The sequence below is a fragment of the Podarcis bocagei genome, assembly GCF_964188305.1.
Source record: "Podarcis bocagei genome assembly, chromosome: 3".
In the NCBI taxonomy this organism is placed as follows: domain Eukaryota; kingdom Metazoa; phylum Chordata; class Lepidosauria; order Squamata; family Lacertidae; genus Podarcis; species Podarcis bocagei.
Genome location: NC_138127.1, coordinates 45,952,484 through 45,970,492, shown reverse-complemented (window position 1 = coordinate 45,970,492; position 18,009 = coordinate 45,952,484). Strand labels below are relative to the sequence as shown.

The window sequence follows — 18,009 nt, the reverse complement described above, 5'->3', positions numbered from 1 at the left end:
AGGTTTGGTCTAAAGAGAATAGCAACTTTAAAAAATAAAAATTAAGTTTGTCCCCAGTTAGCTTTGGGCCTGGAACAGATGTACCCCTGTACCTGCCTCTCTGTAGATTTGTGCTCAGTCCTGGCTCATATTCATTTGTCTTCCAAGGTAATTACCCGGCTGGAATTTAATAAAACCAAGCTCATTCTTTCAGGCAAACGGGAAGAAATTAAAACTTCATCAAGTTGCTTTAACCTATCACCTGAACAGAAGCTTCTTCAAGGGAGACCCAACCAGAAGAGTGTGCTCAGTGGAATCCTTTGTTCCACAGGGGCAGGGACTGGAACACTGTGGGTCTAATTCAGGTGGTGTCATGTGTGGCCCAGACTCACTGAAATAAATTAGGTTTAACTGCTTCTGTCAGGTGATTATAGTGGGACTTAAGCATATCCAACTTTGGCCTTAGCATTAAATTCTACATAGCAGTGGAATAAATAAAGCTTCAAGACTAGTTGGAATAATATCCCATATGGATGTGTCTCGAGAAAGGGAAATAGAACTGCAAATGAGTGCCACGTGCAAGGGATCTGTTGCTTTCCTCAAACGTCCAAAGTGTTCCTGTCTCACTCTGTATATTTACGCTCTGCAGGACTGAGCAAAATTTAGCTCTGGTGTATCCCTGGCATGCAAGCTGAAGGTTTCAAATTACTGATGAGGTCTTCTTTAAACGTGGTATTAAGAGTACCTTGGAGTTCTGAGCGATATCATCCATCCTTTTTTAGATCTGTCTGTTCATCATAATATTGTGCCAGAGTTTGTTAGGTAAACATGATTGACAGATACCCATCTTTATCCTTTTCACTGCTGGAGGTCAGCGCTGGGGAAAGGTAATGCTTTTTTAATTAGCTGTTGAGCGGATTGAATTTCCTTTGTGTGGGGCTGCAGGCTGCTGTCCTACGAGGCAGCGTGTCTGAATAAACCAGTGATCATTTTCACGTGTGATACAAAACAATCCCCTCTTCTTGCACTATCTCTGTCACTTGTGGAAATGTATTCTCGTGGCTTAAATACAAAAGATGAATCTGATGCATATGTCAAGCAACACAGATTTTATTTCTCATCATAGATTGGTCTAAGCACAAACAGATTTGAGTCCATGTGTGAAAACCAAACAGCCTGTGGGTTTGTATTCAGTTCTTTGGCATCATGTGCTGAAATAAAAACAACAACACAGAATTAGGAATCCTATGCACAACACAACATCTCTTAGGGCCAAAATAAAGCTTCAATCTTTGGAGATAATATAACAATGCTGAAAGCACACGAGAGTTACAGAAGCCAGATGAATGCAGTATTGAACACATATTTGACTGCACTTTAATAGAAAAAAGAAATGTAACTTTAGGACATACAAGCTGTCTGTAATAGTAGTTTCTGCTAGTTAAACTCCAAAGTTAACAAAAACACTCCTGGTTGTCTTGGCAAGCAGCACCAAAGCAACAGTCTTCCTTAGCAGATGCTTCGTTTAGGCCTTAGGACTTTTCGAATCTTCATTCTACATCAAAAGTTCTGAAATTTGATCCTTGTGAACTTCTTTAAGACATAGTACAAAATGTTCAATTCTGCACATTTTAGTACAAATTCCTATCACAGTGTTCCAAAGCAGTTTCCCCTGAAATAATGCATTTTGCACTAATAATGCCATCAGGGCTTTTTCCCCCAGCCAGAACTCACCAGAACTCAGTTCTGGCACCTCTCAAGTGGGCGGCAAAGCTGTTATAAAAGAACATGGGAAGCATTCATGGTGAGTGTTTTCTAAAAATAATAGTACAGCATGGACCAGCTGCATACGAAGGAATTGTGGGAGACACCAGCTGGGGAACCCCCAAGGGAGGAAGGCTCAGAACCTAGGGACAATGTTGAGTGGTTAGAGGGAGAAGACTGCGAAGAGGAGGCGTTGGAAGCTAAAGGGGTAACAGGGCTTAGCGAGTGGGGAGAGTCTGTGGCAGACAGAAGTCCAGAATCAGAGGCAGAAACAGACGCAGGAGGGGAGGGAAGCTGAGAGGCAGAAATGGGTCAGACTTGTGAAGAGGCACAGGTGTCTCCTCCTCCTGCTGTGACAAGCTCCTTTCCCAGAACCAGGAGACACATGAAGCAGGAGCAAAAAAGACAGGCACGCAGAGAGAGTCTGATTGTTTGGAGAAAAGCCTGGAGAGGAGGAAACAAAAAAGGATGTGGGGATCTTTAGTCTCAGCAATTGATCCATGGGGGCAAGACCTGAGTTGTTGCGCTCATTAGGCCTGACATTCTTGTGCAGATCCTGCAGTGGTACCTCTGGATGAGAACGGGATCCGTTCTAGAGCCCCGTTCGCATCCTGAAGCGAACGCAACCCACGTGCATGCGTCTGCGCGTGTGCGGGTCATGATTCACCGCTTCCGTGCATGCACATGATGTCATTTTTAGTGTCTGCGCAAGCGGCGAAACCTGGAAGTAACGCACTCTGTTACTTCCAGGTCGCCGTGGAGCGCAACCCAAAAATATTCATCCCAAAGCATATTTAACCCGAGGTATGACTGTATTTGCTAATAAAGAGTTAGCTCCAGTTTGCTTGGTGTGATTTGCTGTTGGCTCGCTCCTGTCATATTTCCCCATGTGCGCATTTCCCCTAGTATGTGCATTTTTGTACACATTAGTTGGCTGGAGAACTGCATTGCAAAATTTAGAGAAGTATGGTTTGCAAAGAATGGATGTGTTTTGGTTCACATATTGTTTCAGAAAGTGCCAGTGTCATAAGATTTGCCTTTAAATGTAAGCTAAATTAACACACACCCCTTAAATGTACTACCCGCTAGTATTATAGCCAAAAATCAACACTAGATAATATTTAGCACAGCTCTATTGGAAATGAATGTGCTTCCTGAAAGATCTTCTCCTTAAGAGGCAAATCAGCAGAAGACGGCAGCACAGGGACAAGTGTTTGGTGTACTTGTTACAAATGAATGAGTCTGAGCAAAAAAAAAAATATCCCTAAGTTAAAATTTAGTATGGCCATTGGGGCTAAATAAAGTGTGTTGGGGTTAGGTATGGGAGAGAAATTTGATACCATTTTCATTCATAGCTGAATCTGTCAAATTCACATTTTCCGAAATAATAGGAGATCAGAAACGCCGCCCTCCTTCGAAGTTCACACTTATCCGAATTTTGTGATACCGTTCACCAATCAACCAGTGTTCACAAAAAAATGCACATCTTAGGTGAAATTGTGCATAGAAATGAATATATTTGTTAAAATAGCATACAAAACACAATATATTAGCAAAATTGCTTGGAAAAATATAACATTAGTCAAAAACTGTGTACAGTGGTGCCTCGCAAGATGAAAAGAATTCGTTCCGTGAGTCTTTTCGTCTTGCGATGTTTTTTGTCTTGCGAAGCACGGTCCGTCGCAACTGCGCCTCTTCAAGTGGCTTTAAAAAAAAAGCACAAGACGTTTTCATCTTGCGAAGCAAGCCCATAGGGAAATTCGTCTAGTGAAGCAACGCAAAAACGGAAAACCCTTTCGTCTAGCGAGTCTTGCGAGGCATTTGTCTTGCGGGGCACCACTGTATAAAAATGTGTTAATTAAGAGACCTTCTTATTAAAGTGCTGAAGAATTTTCATGAAGATCTTTTTTTTAATGCAAATTGCTGCAGAAGTGTGGAGAACTGTGTTTTTGACTGGAAAAATGAGAAACCGAGAGAACTGAAAATTGACAGATTCTTCCATACCAAGTTGGGGTACAAAGCTGGTTTACAGCTCTCTAGTTGATCATCCCTTAGTTATAGACCTAAATTGATGGATGTTTACAGTGAAGGATTTTCTTTGGAGTGCTTATACACACAAAAGAAAGGAAAGAAAGAAGAAAAGTTATTTATGCTAAAGGTACAAGCAAATCTACCCTCGGGCTTCAGGCCTTTTCTTTTGAACTATAAATGCCACGTGTCTTCTTTATATTCTGTGATCACAGAAGAATGCAAGTAATAAGAAATGAGTTTTTAATTTGTCTGCAGTTGTTGTTAGTCCTACTACTGCGATTCCAGCATTTGGGGAGAGGCAGCCAGAGGGTGGGTTCTTCTTTGAAATATCATTGTCTCAAGCTTTCCAGCCCACTTAATTGGCCTGAGGAAAAAGTAGGGGGGGTTATGGGCTAAGATTTATAAACAAATAGTCCATTATGCTTCTCATTAGTTGGAAGAATACCTGTATAAGTGGAAGCTGTCAGTTACAATAAGCACCCCCTCTCTTTTTGCTTATATAATAATCCTAGCATTCAAAAGACTAATCACTACACAGTGATCTACAAAGCATCTTATTTCCTCATCAAATTTCCCTACTCGGCTTAGCCATGCTTGTCAGCTTCCCAGCGCCCCTTTTCAATAACTGGCTTATTCTTAGCGTCCAGCCAAGAAGCATTCCTAGGAGTAAACCATGGAAGAATGAAGACCTAATTTCTTTATCTCACTCCAGGAGAGATTTCTCCTCACGCTCATGGGAAAGGTCACACAGGTAATTTGGGCTGCTGGTTCACATTAAGAGGAGGAGGCATATATAGCACATTGAGGCCCTTTGTCTAAGAAACCAGAGGGCCACCAAGGATGAAGGAAGGACATTAATGGGCAGCAGTGAAGCAAAGTTTCCCTCCCTTAAAAGAAAATCACTATTTTATTTTTTAAATGAAGGAACTGCATTAAATAGCCTTAAGGTCAAGGGGTTCATTCCCCTCTTCTTTTTAACAGCAGTGAATTAAAACATTTTTATTATAAATGAAATGAAAGCTCTAGAAAGAAAGAAAAATCCTGAAAATTTCTGAGTAACCACATTAGCGACAATCTGGAGGAAACTCTGCCTGCATAAGTCCCATTAAAGTTAGGGAAGGCATGTCCTTATGAGACTGGGAATGTAAGGCAAGGGAATGGAAGTCCACTTCCAATTGGAAATTCAGAACTTATTACACCCATAACAGACTTCGGGTAAACTGTGTTTTGGGACTCACAGTTTGCCTAAAGTCCCTGGGTTATGGATGAAATAAGTTCTGTTTTGGAACTCTGGTTTCCAGAAAAATGGGGGAAAGAACAAAAAATGTAGAGCCAGATGTGACCCTCATGGATTGAAATGGCTCTGGTATCCGTGCGTATTGTGTGATACAATGCTAGCATTCCTGCAGGGATACATTCTTCACTACTATAATATACAGAACCAGACAGAAAGAGTAGATTTGCCATTATATTCCCAAAGGGAAATAAAGTTGTGATTCCTTTATTTATATTTAAGTATATGTTTGTGGGGAAAAGTTGTTTTTCTCATTTTCTCAATGTTTTTTTCTTTAATAAATTTGCGCGCGCGCACACACACATTGAAATGCTCTAAATATTTATGAAACTAACATAAGTAACTTAATGAAACAGTCCGCTGAAGCAAAGCATAATTGCTCTGGAGAGAATATTTGCAAATCATACCATTATTCTTTCTTTTACTTTAACTGCAATCCTATTGAGTTAAAAGGGACTTACTCCCAGGTAAGTGTGTTGCAATCCTATATAGATTTATCTTATAGTAAGTCCCATTGAACTTAGTGTAACTTACTATGCCCATTGGCTGGTTGGGCTCACCCCCTGGGGAATCCCCAGACCCAGACCTGCCTGCCATTAGCTAATCTGCAGACAGGCCTGCCATCCTCCCCAGCTGGCTGCCAGCTGGCTGACAAGGCCCGTGGCCAGGTGGCAATGCCACCTGACCATTTAAGGTAAGGTGACATCTTGGTAGGCATGCTTAGGGTTGTGCTTCTAGGTGTCTATTTGATTTTCATTCTGGAAAATATTTATGGCCAAATTAAATTGTGATTGTGTGTGTGTATTTGTGTGTGTTGGGTATCTCTCACTAATTTAACTTGCAACTATTTTTACCTCACAATAAGAAGTTGGGCATCTCTAGACAGCTGTCTTTTTTGTGGGCTTCAAATGTCAAATCTCATAAGCTGTCAACTGTCACATACTGTCAAATATCCATGGCTGCCCATTGTATATTATCTACAAAATGCTGTTCAATGCTATATACCACTGCACATTATGTATTTATTGCTATCAACTATAAAATACTATTAGACATAATATCCCAGTGGTTCATAAGCCATATTCTGAGCAGCCCTTGGTATTTGGAAACTGATCAGAGGCTCCCAAATGGAAAACCAGTAACTGTCACTATTTTGTGAAAAAGGTTTGAGCGCATACCAGAGCTTTAGGTTTGTGCAATTAAAGTGGCTTAAAGGGCTCTGTCAACTTAGTTCAGTAAATCCACACTGAAAAAGAAATGGACTTATTGCAGTTTGGAAAGTGATGGGAAAAGCCTTTGAGAAGTGTGCAATGAGAAAATCACTAACAGGAAGATGTGTAAACACCCTCCAAGCAAATCAGGATGAATGTTCACGATCTTATAAATGCCCTGCAAATAAACCATAGTGAATGCTCAGTAAAGATGGGATATAAACCACTTTGAGGTGGGGTTCTTTAATAATTAAGTGGTATGTGATTTATGTGAAATAAATGAATAAATAAATAAATAATCAAGCTGCCAGGTAAACTTTGTACCTTGGGTTAAGTACTTAATTCGTTCCTGAGGTCCGTTCTTAACCTGAAACTGTTCTTAACCTGAAGCACCACTTTAGCTAATGGGGCCTCCTGCTGCTGCCGTGCCGCCGGAGCACGATTTCTGTTCTCATCCTGAAGCAAAGTTCTTAACCTGAAGCACTATTTCTGGGTTAGCGGAGTCTGTAACCTGAAGCATATGTAACCTGAAGTGTATGTAACCCGAGGTACCACTGTACAAGCAAATGATGATGGACGTTCAATAAGCAGGTCATCTGGAGGAGCCTATTGTGAAGAAACCTTCCCAAATCCTCACCACAACTGCTTCTCTTCTGCAATGCACAGCCTCAGCTGAATGTTCTACAGCACATTCTCAGTGGGTGATGGTGTATCAACCTAGAGAATATTCAACAGTAAGATTTGGCAAAGGAAAATTCTGAGAAGAATTTTCAGCAGCAGATAGATTCATTTCAGCTACAGATTCTTCCCACACAATGGTAGTATCATTCTGTCATCAGCATCACAGAGAAAGCAGGGGGGAAACAGAGGTGTGGCATAATCTCTACTGTATTTCTCAATGCATAGGAATGTAAGAAGAGCTCTGCTGGATCGGACCAAAGACTAATGTAGTCCAACATCCTGTTCTCACACATGGCTAACCAGATGCCTATGAGAAGCCCACAAGCAGCATATGAGAGCAACAGAACTATCCCCACTTCTGTTCCCCAGCAACTGCAGTTTATAAGGGGCTGCTGAAATGAACAGAATACTCTATTATTATTTTAAAGAAGAATTTAAAACCAGGGCTTGGAATGGAAGATACCATTTTCATAATTAGATAAGTTAATAATGACTTTTGGTAGGCTGCCTTGCATAGGTAATATTACACTTCAAATGTGAACATTCCAGACAGGACAGTAGGGGAGCTTCAATGCTGCCTGAATAATATTCTGGCCCAAGCGAGGGATTGACAGAAGATTAACACTTTAAGCAAAAGCTCCTGCCTGCAGAGATTCTCTTACATAAAATAGAAGCACCATGGTACTGAGAGAAGCAGCAAAGTTGAGTGGGGTCCAGTTGCTATGTTACATCAAGAAGAGTTGACTGAGATAGTTGTGCACATAAGAGACTGGTTCCAGATGCTCAGCAGTCTATAGAAAGTTCTCTGCACACTCTCCCTTCTGCTCTTACCACACTCAATCCAGGAATGAGCTCTCATATGAAAACACAGTCTTTAATATTAAGAATACATTTTATTGCTGGGACTTCCATAAGCACTGGTTCAAACTATGTCCAAGGAAGCTTATTCCTCATGGTCCAGTAAGCTTGCTGACCTCTCATGGGTCCAAACTTTAGAATGGGTGGCAGTGATGCCATTATTATTTCAATCAATGGGTGAGCGTGGGCAGAGGAAGATTTAGGGCAGTACAACCAGTTCCGTTGTCCTGGGTGCTGAGCCTAGGGAGCTCTGCTGGGCGTCACCACTAGGACGTAGTGAGTTGAGCAGAACAGAAAGTGAGAGGCGGGGTAGGTGAATTTTGGCCTTGCACAGGGTGCCATTGAAATCTGAAAGACCAAAGTCCACCCCTGGGCATGGATACCAAGGCCTGGCCCATTTAGGAAGGTCCAATTTCCCCTAATCTGTCTGATTAATCTTTAGTTACATACCTTGGCAAATAACATATTTTGAAGCCTCTGTATGTAGCAAGTCTGTATATTTATTTTCCAATTGTACCTTCAGTAGACTAAGCTAGAATATTTTAGTGTGTAAACAACATCAGAATATGTTTTTACAACTCTTGAGCTTGGTGCGCATAACAATTGCACTGCAGTTTCTCAGACTGAATAGGCTTTTGAAAAATGTCTCCTGTGAACCAAACCAGGACATGAATAGCACATCCAGAGATGTTCTTGATGGCTGCCTCTAAAGTTAAATAATTCCATTCCCCTACAGTCTGAACTTGTTAGGTTTTCTTCTTCTTGAGATATGGTAAGAGGAAGGGTGTGTGTGTGTGTTGAATGGGCTCATATTAGTCATATTTTACCTGTTTTATTAATGGTTGCGTATACTTTAGTGCTTCAGTGCCAGCATTTCGGCAATGATATTCCAACAGCTTGGGCATGCTGGCATCACCAGGCAGACGAATCTAGTGTTTTGGATGCCCAAAGAGAGCACAAGAATGTCATCGCTTGATCTGTAAGTTGCCGTTGGGTGCCCATCTCATTGGGAATGATGCATCAATGGTCCTGCGTCATTGTGTAAACCCAGCTGGGCAAACCTAGCAGGTACAGAAGAAGCTTGCAAAGTAGCATTGCCTCTCACTTAGTCACAAGGTGCTATCCACCCATCAGTGAAAAGGAGATCACTCCAGGGGCGCTATGACAATACAGAGGCCACTGGGAACTTTCCCAAATGGAGGGACACACAAATGCAGTAGAGGGAGTGGTAGGTGACTCTCTCAGATTCCTTTTGGCCTTCCTAGTAGTGCTTGCCAAGCCAAAGTAAGAGTCACACTCAGTTTTCTCTGCAGCTACATGGAAAGGGTGAAATGGGTAGATAGAATGACTGGGTCTCAGCAAGACCTGCCATGCTGCTTCCATGTTTTCCCTGCTCAGAACCTTTGCCACTGGGCAGGCTTAATAATCTCACTGCATTAATCACAGCCTCGTTTTCAAAAGCATTGCCGGTGAAGAAATTGCCTGAATGCTGATCTAATTTACCACAAGATTGCACAAGCAGGTTGATTTTCTTCTTCTGGTTTGGGAAGCAAGAACAAAGCAGAGACCCAACACCTACTGCACAGCTTAAAAGCATTCTCACTACTCTCAGACTCTTATCTCTTTCTCAGGTTACTGTAGTTTGTCCCTGTCATGCCACTGCAGTGAGTGCTGAAGCCTGGTGAGATAATACTTGGCCCAGTCCCAGGCAATCATTTTTGAGTAATTCATTTGGGCACCACACACCCAGCCTCCACATTTTCCAGCCAAGGGTACAGTTACCCGTTTCCTTGTTTGCCTTTGGAATGCTGTGGCATAGAATTCAGGCCCAGCCCATCTCCAGCACTGAGCAGGGAGTCCAATGGAATAGAAAACATGTTGCAAGGGAAAGCAGGCTGTGCCTGGGCAGGTTCTTTGGATAATTTCTTATCATGCTAGGTGCAACCTATGTTGCCTTATGCTTTAGTACAAGTCATGTGCTCTGAATACAGAGCCACCAAAGCAAAGCCACTTCCAGAGGGGCAGCCAGGTTAATCTGCAGCAACAAAAACAATGAAGAAACTCGTAGCACTTTAAAGCCTAGCATTTTTATTATGGATTCAGCTTTTGGAGGTCAAAGCCTGCTTGATCTTGCATCTTATGAGTGGCCTCTGGTCCAGAAAAAAACAGTGCCATATTAAATCTGTTGAGTAGGCCAAGAAACCTTGTCGTGATAAATATACTAGGGTTAAACATGCCACAAGTCTCTGTATTTTTAAATTTTTTTTGTAAATGGGACAAAGGCACACAAGTGATTTGTATATGTATTCCTGCACATACGGCAGGCATAGGCAACCTCAGCCCTCCAGATGTTTTGGGACTACAACTCCCATGATCCCTAGCTAACAGGACCAGTGGTCATGGATGATGGGAATTGTAGTCCCAAACATCTGGAGGGCCAAGGTTGCCTATGCCTGGCATACAGGCACCACAATCAACATAATGAAGGAGTATCAAAGAGAGTGCATGCATGACTACACCCTCTATTGAAATGAATGTCCAAAATGATGCAGTATTAAGTACTTCTTGCTTTGGATTCCAGTCCTTCCATCCCACCTGGTTTTCTGCTTCCCCCTCCAACAGTCAAGTCAGCAATCTCTAGCTACCAAGCACGCCCGTTCCACATTTGATTTTAGGGGTGGTGGCAGGTGATTCCTCCAAAGAGCATGTACTTCTGAAAACTTTGAGGTTGCCTCAAGCCTGCAGAAATCTCTCTTTTGCGCATGGACGGCGCCATGTTGACTCCACAAGCAATGGCCCTCACCGAATGAACATCAGAAATAGAGGGAACCAGTGGGGCCTGGCAACAAACATTGCAGTTTGGGATGCTGCTGCTCAGTCTTCTAGTCAAGCAGCTGTGCCTTCTTTCAGGAAAATCCATTCCAATTCTGCTTCCACCTGGGTTTTGTCTCTCCCACACCCCCAATAATGAGTCAGTATGCCTTGGCTACTGAGAATGCTCAGTCCTCCTTGGGCTTATGGGGGGGGGGGTTCTCATTCAGGTTTTCCTCCCTGAAGTTTTTCATACTTCTGAAAACCTTGGGTTTTTCTTTAGCTAACGGATGACTGTCTTATGTGTGCATGTTTAAGTTGTATAAGATATGGGGTGCTATCTAACTAACTCATCCTAATGGTGCACATATTTCTATTTATGCAACAGAACTTACCCTCATCTCCTCCTTCTGCACCCCATCTCTTCCGGTTTTCCATCCCACCCCCCAACCCTCCAGAGCAGATTTGGGGAGGGTGCAGGGCACATATGGAGGGAGGAGAGGGGAAGTTCTTAAGAATTAACTCATTTCAGCATTTTATCAGAGTGCTAAAGAATAGTCCAAAGGAGGTTTTAATATCCCCATGATAGTGTGTTCATAATTTTAGCCATATGAATTTTATCATTATCTCAACTGTTGCCATATTTATACAGAGATATGCGGGATAGGTAATGAGATTTTATTCTGGATTTCTTTTTAATTAGTTTCATTAACCAAGGAACCACTGTTGCTGAAACAGATGTTGTGGTCCATTAATAGCTCTCAGCTGCCTGTGGCAAACTGTGGAGCCATGCATGGAGAACTCATAACTCAGAAGAGGAACAAGTGTAGTCTGCATAATAACATAAGCGGCAACCTATGAATTATTTTCTTTTCTTCCAATTTGTGCATTTTTCATCTGGCTCTTTTTTCCCTTTGGCATCTTTCTCTCTCACTCACTCTCTGATCCAGCATTTCTGCTGAAATTTGCTGGATTTATTTGACGCAATCTCATCAAGGGAAAATAACATGAACATGAGGCAATCCTCTTTTCTTAAAAACCTAATTTATAACCTCTCCACATAGTTTCTTGCAGTATGCCTTTTGCTGTTCCCAAGATAACTCAGGCCACAATATTTTGTTTGTGTTCAGGATCTTGGTATAGGCCAATGTGTTCTGTAATTTCCCATAAATTTGTACTGAGAATAGAAAAGACAATCAGAGCCATTCTATGAAGGGTGGAAGAAGAGTCTGTGGCAGACGAACCACTGCTTCCTAAACAGAGCCTTAGCTAGGTGATCTTGTGCCCCTGGCAGAACTGTCCAGATTGCGTCCCCTAGCCATGGAAAAATTAGCTCTTCTTTCTGCCTTTCCTCCAACCCCCCCCCCATTCAATTCACCCTCTATTTAAAACCTTTTCTTATGAGGCAATAATTGATATTTTTATTTATAGACATATTTATGGACATATTTTAAGCTGATTTTGCACACACACCCTCACCTGTGCCCCTGGCAGGGGTCCACCTCGCCACCCCCTAGCTATGGCCCTGTTCCTAAACCATGTTAGGCTCACATGGACCAAAGTCAAATATGTAGAGTGGTTTTTTAGCCTCACCCCTGCCCACTTTTCCACACCTGTTTTTCACTCTTTCTTTTTGTCATGCCCCCATTTGGGTTTCCTGAATGAGTGGGACCTTATACATATGCCAATAAAGGTAAAGTTTGAAAAAGGTAAGACATTTTGGATACTGTGGTTCAATTAGTGCTATATAGCCAGAAAGAGACAAAGTATTTGCCTTCACTTTTTAAAATCCTTACATACGTTTTTTCCAAAATGCACCATAATGATCAAAAATTTAACCTATTAAAAAATCTGGACATCTAAATAGCTATTTTTTGTGCAACAGAGAATAGCATCCAAAACACCCAACAAAGTTGATGGTTCTTCTGGGGGAATACAGTGCGAAAGTGAGAGAGGTGTCAGTTGGCAGAATGGAAAGAGGAGGCATTTTTTTGAGGGAGTGGGGTGAAGAAGCAAGGGTGAGATGAGTGCTATCCTGAATGAAGGATAGAAGGGAATCTACAAGCATGAAGGAACTGTCCAAAAGAGGACAAGGCATTGCCGCCACAAGCCAGCCTGCAGGAGCCAAGAAGGCAAGCGCAGCAACCAGATTCAAATCTGCCACCCCTCCCAGAGTGCCACTTGAGGAAACTGCTTCAGAAAGGCTCCTGGTAGCACCAGTCATGGCTTTCACACATGCTGGCAATTTTAAAATATAGACACCTTTTAACTTCTTCGCATTCCAGGATAAAAGGACACAAGGAATCACACGACAGCAGTTCTGCAGAAGGGAGAAAACCCCAAGATTCTTGGGACAGAACAGCCTATGCCAGCCTGATGCCTTCCAGATGTTTTGAACCACAACTCCTATTAGCCCCAGCCAGCAACAGCTCCTGGCTGGGGCTGATGGGGCTGGTAGCCTAAAATATCTTGCCAAAAACTGGGATAGAACATTCATTCAAAATAAAATGTTTTCTGGGACCTGATGAGGTTTTTCTCTCTCCTTGAGAGTGCTCAGGGCTAGTAATTAAGCATGAAGTTTAACTGGTTAGCTGGCTAATTATTGATTGATGCTGCCTTGTATGATTTCTTCATAGACACCTGTTTTAGGATTTTATTTGCTGCATTTTATTTTGATTATAGTACTTATCCTTCTCTACTGCACAGTAAAGATACATTTTACTTTGCTATAACAGCAAAGACTTCTGCTGGTATCTTTTTTCACTTGGTGTGTGTGTGTGTGTGTGTGTGTGTGTGTGTGTGTGTGTGTGTGTGTGTGTGTTTTAAAATCTGTATGCTGTTCCATTTCCAGTTGCTGGAATCACTAAAACTGCAAATTGCGTGTGACACACATCCTCTCAAGTGTTTTCAAGGACACTTGGTTGTCTTCCATGAATTAAACTCTCACAGTTATAAAAACATTTCGTTGCCAGGCTAATATTTCAGTGCCTTCATAATGCAGAGGGAAAACAGATATGTAAAAATGATTTTCTTCCAGAGATGAAAAGCTGGACTTGTTCGGCTTTTCTAAACTTTACATTGTAGCATGGCTAATGTTTTAAAATGCTGCAAGAAAAGCTTCAGCTTTCTTTTAACCCTATATTGTGAAACAATGTAAATAAATAAAAATAACTGGAAAAAACATCTCGGCTACGCATTTTTGCAAGATATTATGGGAGGGTGTCCTGTTTGTAGTACAACAATGATGTGTACTTCCATTCAAGAAGTTACAGGAGTCTGTACAACCTGGGAGGTTTTCACTCCAAGACAAAAGTGTGGCAGGTTCCTATCTGAGAGAAGATGTTTGCAAATGACACAACCTTGATAGCACATTCCAAGGAACCTGTAGAGCAGCCTTTCTCAACCTATGGGTCCCCAGATGTTGAACTACAACTCCCATCATCCCTAGCTAGCAAGGCCAGAGCTCAGGGATGATGGGAGTTGTAGTTCAACAACATCTGGGGACCCACAGGTTGAGAACCACTGCCTAAAGAGATTCATTAACTGTTTTGCCCAAGCCTGTATGGAGTTGGGCCTCACCACCAGCCTGAAGAAGAAGAAGAAGAACATCCTGGGTCAGGACATTGCCAACACTCCATGCACTAGCACTGGTGACCCCACACTCGAGGTGGCAGATGATTTTGTCTCCCTGGGCTCCACCATAACCAGCAACCTCTCCATTGATGCAGAGCTTGACAAGCATTTTGGCAAGGCATCTACAGCAATGGCTTGCCTCTCCAAAAGGGTATTTGATGCAAACAACAAATACTCAGAGGAAGGTCTATCAGGCTTATGTGTTGAACACGCAGCTTCATGGAAGTGAGTAATGGGCAACTTACACCCGCCTCAGTGACACCTCAGTGCCTTCCATCAGGAAGATTTTGAGCATCACATGGCAGGACAGAGTCTCAAACAAAGATGTGCTCCCCCAAGCCCACATTCCCACCATGTTTGCATGGCTTAGTCATGTCCACAGAATGGAAGATGGCAGGATGCCCAAGGATGTGCTCTATGGTGAGCTAGGTTCAGGCACCAGGCCCATTGGCAGACCAACTCTGCACTACAAAGTTGTCTGCAAACATGACATGAAGGCTGGCGACATAACCCCTGCCGTATCAGAATCCCTTGCAGATGATCACAGTGCCCACATGGACAACTGTTTTGCTGCCTGTCCTGAACGATCTTTGCATTAATCAAAGGTGTTATCTTTCCTATATAGTATTTATATATGTTATGAGAAAATTGAAAAACATGTATGCCTGAGCAAAATCTGGAAAATTCTACTTTGACTTCAGACAGCTCTTGAGACAATAACTATTAAACTATTAACTATTAAACACATTTCTCAAGGATCTGGCGCAAATTATGTTGTGTCACAATGTATAACACCTGGGACAATTGAACAAACATGTGGTCAAATCCCCAAATCAGTTGCAACAGCTATTTTGGCTTCTACACTCTCCCAGACATTCAGCTCCCACCACATTTGCCTAGGCATTTTCTGGATGTTCAGGATTCAATGCTCACATGCCCCATTTTAATGTTATCTAGAAAACGAATACAGCCTACAGACATACATATTTGTGCATTGTGTTCCACATGATTTTCAGCCTGGTTAAAGCTTACACAATAGTTATCTCGCTTTTTATTGTTGTTGTTTTGTTATGAAGTCATGCCCAGAAAGCGAACGGGCAGCTAGGTATCATGTTGCATAAGTGCTCAGTGCCATGTGGAAGACAACGACATGAATCAATAATGCCGTCTGGGAAATGGCTTAGAATAAAATATTGCAGGGGAGAGTACAAAACATCGCCCAGAAGGAGGTTTCGGTGTTGATTAAATATGGCTGCCTCAGCTCTCTTCAGTTCAATGACAGATGAGGAGTGCTTCAAACTTCAGCTTTTGCTTCAGCATATTCTGAACAAGGGGCTACTCAAATTGCAGCGAAAACACATGTTGGCCGGCCCAGGTATGTGAGGATTGTCTGACTGCCTTGGGCTGCCCTCTGAAGGCTGAACTTGTGTACACTGTGAAGAAGAAAACTTCCCTCAGTTTGCTGACTTCTAAACAATCAAATTCAAGCGGACTCCCAGATCTCCTTAAGATATTTTTGTCGAGAGGTCCCAAAACAAAAAAAAAAGGACAGAATTTAAAACTCTATTTGCAAAGGTTTGCAAAGCAGGCAAAAAACTCAGGAAGAAGAGGACAGGTAATCTAGAAGATTCGGGGTGGGGGTGGGGAGATACCTCACAAAAGAGTATTCTATATGAAAATCATCATAGGAGGTGAGGCCATAAATGAATACTTTAAAACATATGTTTGTGCTGACTATGGCAATAAGCTAAGTTAGGCTTTTCTTATTTCTTCCATGTGTAAGTTTGCTTGGCATTCAAAACATATGGTGCCACTTGGAAAAAGAAATATAACCTGTTTTAGCCCACTACCCTGGGTATACAGCTGAGCCAAAGAACCAAGATTGTTGTAGAAGCCAGTTTGTCTGCTGTTATTGACACCACTTGGGTTGTCAGATCTAAACTAACCATATATTTTAAATCTTGGATACCTGCCTTGTCAATAAATTATCTACCAATATCACTAGGAGAAACAAACCCACTTGCATCCAGCACTAATTACCACAGGACCTGAACTCACAGCTACTATTTTTTAATAAACCAGAGTTTGCACGTTAATGAATTACATTTAGCATCTCAAGCCTACTAATAAAAATAAATACTGGAGACTGTGTTGGGTCCACAAAATTGAAATAAATACCTCACTGATGCCAATTTTTTTAGTTCTTTAAATTTATCTATCTAACTAACTGTATATTACAATGACTAACAAACCAGATATATTAAATTATTGTAGAAAAACATTTCAGCTTCCACTTTCTTCAGCTGTTTGGATGTGAACCAAAGGAAGCTGTCTTTTTCCTCACTTTCTTCTAAGCACTATTATACTTCTGTGTGTTCCTATTACAGTGGTACCTCGGGTTAAGAACTTAATTCGTTCTGGAGGTCCATTCTTAACCTGAAACTGTGCTTAACCTGAAGCACCACTTTAGCTAATGGGGCCTCCTGCTGCCTCCGTGCCGCTGGAGCACAATTTCTGTTCTCATCCTGAAGCAAAGTTCTTAACCCGAGGTACTATTTCTGGGTTAGCGGAGTCTGTAACCTGAAGCGTCTGTAACCTGAAGCATCTGTAACCTGAGGTACCACTGTACTGACAGATGTGAAGCCACATCTGGCTTCAGGGTTTGAGGATCCCCAGTCAGCCTGGTCTTGATGGGCCCCCCGCTTAATTTGTTCATGAGCAAACTGCTGGTTTGCCTGCCCACTCATGGATGGTGATGTTAGAGGTGCTGGCAAATGCTAGATGGACAAATGCCAGTTCACAGCAGAAATAATTCAGAAGAACCAGATTGAAGAACATAGTCTAGGCTTTGCACTTATTTCTGAATGGTATCTGCTATTATTTGGGCCTCTACTGCAGTAGCCCAACATCAGACCTATCTGTTGCTCCCTTTAGCTATGCACAGACTGAGTCAAGTACATTTGTAGCTATGCAAGGCTTCCATTTGATCCTAAAAGCTGTTAAGTGCATGCCCCATGACATCCATGGCCAGCAGGATCTTACCATGTATGCCCCTAAGTTTCTGGGGACATTCGGCATCACGGAGGCTACATTTTTCATGGTTCCTTGCAACCCTGAATGCCCGTGATGCAGTGAGGAAAGCTCTGGGATGTTGAAATGCATCCATTTGAGGTCAGCCCTGATTCTAAAGCAAACTAGGCCCAATCCTATATAGATCCAGGGAAGACCTGTTATTCTGGTGTACAATAACCTCCTTCAAATTTGGGAGTCTGTCCTATATATATATATATATATATATATTTAAATGATATGTAAATTAGTAAGAGCACCAGATATCTTTGTTTCACATTATATAATTTCTGCATAGGAATTTTCATTCAAGTTAACATGTAACATTGAGCTCAAAGCAAGCCACAGTTGAACTACTGTAGACACTTTGTTGTTGTTGTTTAGTCGTTTAGTCATGTCCGACTCTTCGTGACCCCATGGACCAGAACACGCCAGGCACTTCTGTCTTCCACTGCCTCCCGCAGTTTGGTCAGACTCATGTTTGTAGCTTCGAAAACACTGTCCAACCATCTCGTCCTCTGTCGTCCCCTTCTCCTTTCCCAGCATCAGGGTCTTTTCCAGGGAGTCTTCTCTTCTCATGAGGTGGCCAAAGTACTGGAGCCTCAACTTCACGATCTGTCCTTCCAGTGAGCACTCAGGGCTGATTTCCTTAAAAATGGATAGGTTTTATCTTTTTGC

At 42.1% G+C, this 18,009-nt stretch overlaps 1 long non-coding RNA gene across 1 annotated transcript in view; it reads right to left on the bottom strand.

The window, feature by feature from the left end:
• Window positions 1–1,073: 1,073 nt before the first annotated feature.
• The window catches only part of LOC308583670, a 19,737-nt gene continuing 2,801 nt past the window's right edge, over window positions 1,074–18,009 (bottom strand). The window contains exon 2 of the long non-coding RNA XR_014006333.1: window positions 1,074–1,190. This is a non-coding gene — a long non-coding RNA (uncharacterized lncRNA). The remainder of the gene's footprint in view (window positions 1,191–18,009) is intronic.